The sequence below is a fragment of the Suncus etruscus genome, chromosome X (genome assembly GCF_024139225.1).
Source record: "Suncus etruscus isolate mSunEtr1 chromosome X, mSunEtr1.pri.cur, whole genome shotgun sequence".
NCBI lineage: Eukaryota > Metazoa > Chordata > Mammalia > Eulipotyphla > Soricidae > Suncus > Suncus etruscus.
Window position 1 is genome coordinate 117,592,308 of NC_064868.1, and position 2,889 is coordinate 117,595,196.

At 45.8% G+C, this 2,889-nt stretch overlaps 1 non-coding gene across 1 annotated transcript; it reads right to left on the minus strand.

Annotated features, from left to right (window-relative positions):
• Positions 1-1,162: 1,162 nt before the first annotated feature.
• Positions 1,163-1,235, minus strand: TRNAM-CAU (transfer RNA methionine (anticodon CAU)). The gene has a single exon. It is a non-coding gene; the product is annotated as a tRNA-Met (tRNA).
• Positions 1,236-2,889: the final 1,654 nt, after the last annotated feature.

The following is a 2,889-nucleotide window of genomic DNA, read 5'->3' on the forward strand; positions in this document are numbered from 1 at the left end:
CATGCAGAAGGTCGGTGGTTTGAATCCCGGCATCCCATATGGTCCCCGGAGCCTGCCAGGAGCGATTTCTGAGTGTGAAGCCAGGAATAATCCCCGAGTGCTGCCAGATGTGACCCAAAAAACAAAACCAAAAAAATTCTTCATGTTTGTATAGTAAAAGCAATGATAGTAATACAAATTCTACTGTTGGTTTGCCTGCCAGCAGACCTCTCTCTATCATGTTTCTTTTTCTGTTGTTATTTTGTTTTATTGTTCTGGGGTCACACCTGGCAGCACTCAGGGGTTACTCCTGGCTCTGCACTGAGAAATCACTCCTGGCAGTCACCGGGGACCATATGGGATACTGGGATTCGAAGCACTCTCCGTCCTGAGTCAGCTCCATGCAAGGAAAATGCCCTACCGCTGTGATATCTCTCTGGCCCCTCTCTCTCATGTTTCTGTCTTCTATTCATACTTTAATATTGGGGCAATGGTGTAATAACAGTTAAAACATGAGTAGCATTTGGAGCAGTAATTGATTGGTCATTGACGATTGTTTCAAGTCTAAAATTTACTTTTACACAATTGAGCTCTTTTAGTGGGCACACCCAGCGGTGCTCAGGACTTATTCCTGGTTCTACACTCAGGGGCCACTACAGGCAGTGCTTAGGGGACCATACGAGGTGCTGGGGATTGAACTTGTGTTGGCAGTATGCAAGACAAACACCCTATCTGCTGTACTATCCCTCTGCCTTACACAGTTGAGTTCTTTATGCATATTTTGTGCATAAAAGTAAATTTTCTGTATATAATAAAAAAGAAATTATTTGCAAGCAAAGAAAAACTCCTAATCCCATGGGGTGGGAGAGGAAAAGTATTCCGTGTGGGTGCATGGATTATCTGTATTGATATGGTTTTAGACAGAGAGTTTCTCTCAACACGTGCTTGCCTGGACTGCAATCATTTATATACCAGCGGGTACAAGGTAAGTCTAAGAGAGTTCTTTTTTTTTTTTTTTTTTTTTTTGGTTTTTGGGCCACAGGGGTTACTCCTGGCTATGCGCTCAGAAATCACCCCTGGCTTGGGGGGACCATATGGGACACCGGGGGATCGAACCGAGGTCCATCTGCTTGCAAGGGAGACACCTAACCTGTAGCGCCACCTTCCCGGCCCCAGAAGATTCTGCCCTCTCTGAGGCTCGAACTCAGGACCTTCAGATTATGAGACTGACGCGCTGCCTGCTGCGCTAAGAGGGCCAGCCTAAGAGAGTTCTTGACTTCTTTGTGGTCATAGAGTTCTTGCAATATGATATAAGTTATGGGACCTCTTTCCAAAAAGAAGCCACTAGATGCATGGGCACATTTTCACATGCAAGCTTATTTTATTTCATTTTGGTTTGGGAGCCATACCCAGCAATGGTTAGGGGTTACTCCTGGCTCATTGCTCAGGAATCACTTCTCACGGTGCTCAGGGGATCATATGGGATGCTGGGGATGGAACCTGGGTTGGTTGCATGCAAAGCAAGCACCTTACTGTAATATCTCTCTGGCCCTAATTTTTTACATACAAGTTTCATCTGCGAATCCTGTGTTAGAAGTTTTACCCCAGTCTGCCTTCTCCTCTTATCATCAGAAAACAGTCCATTCCAGGGCGCTAGCATCCCTTCAGATTTCCCTAGTTGCTGGAAGCAGATCACTACTTCTGAGAAATGGATATGTACCCACTTACATGCAGGAAGATAGGGGCTCTCAATCTGGGAAGAAATAGAAGATGGCAGGAGGTGGTGACATGATCTGGAAGGAAATGGCTTAGTTAAAGGAGTCAACATCATAAGTCTGAACTCTACTTGACACTTTCCCAGCCAAGATGGCATTCAAGCATGACTGCTCTTGAATTTCTAGGAGATCTAAGAATAAACTTGACCATGCTGTGGAGGCATACCACTCAACTGCTTATGTTTCATTCTTCTCAAAAGGAAGCCGTCATTTGAGACAGGCTCAATGTCGCATTTACATGGTTTTCCCAACCCAGGTCCCTTAGATGTGCTAAATATTCCAGTGCCTTTAACCATTTCAAAGTATCCTTCCTTGTCTTTAAGGGTTCCTCCTCTGCAAAGTTTTCAAGTGGGGTGGCTCAGTTCCCTGCCTAGTGATGCCCCAGTAGGGGAAGTAGAAGCAACCCAGACCCTGGCTGCTTCGTCCTCCTCCAAGCTCTAAGCTTGGGCTCCTGTCACTAACCCACACTTGTGTCTGTTTTTGCTGACTGACTACACTTTTGGTTACTCATCCAGACTCATCAGTCACTGAGACACAATGGTAGTGACCCCCTCCCAGACCCACCACTATCTTAGGTCACTGGGCATCTATGAAGAAACTCATTCCATTTCTGGTTTCTGAACTCTGTGGCATCAGTCACCCTTACTTTTCCAGGGCCCATGTGTCTTTGCCCACCCTGTGGCCTTCATCTGCAATTATTACCAGTCACCAGAAACTCCATTTCTTTTTTTATATTTTTATTATTATTATTATTATTATTTTTTTTTGGTTTTTGGGCCACATCCGGCATTGCTCAGGGGTTACTCCTGGCTGTCTGCTCAGAAATAGCTCCTGGCAGGCACGGGGGACCATATGGGACACCGGGATTCGAACCAACCACCTTTGGTCTTGGATCGGCTGCTGGCAAGGCAAACGCCACTGTGCTATATCTCCGGGCCCATGATCCAATTCTTTGAAGAATGTCATGGGTATCCTTAGAGGAATTACATTAAATCTGTAAAATGCTTTGGGGACTATTACATTTATTTTTTTGGCTTTGGGGCCACACCCGGCAGTGCTCACGGGTTACTCCTGGCTGTTTGCTCAGAAATAGCTCCTGGCAGGCACAGGGGACCATATGGGACACCGAGATTCG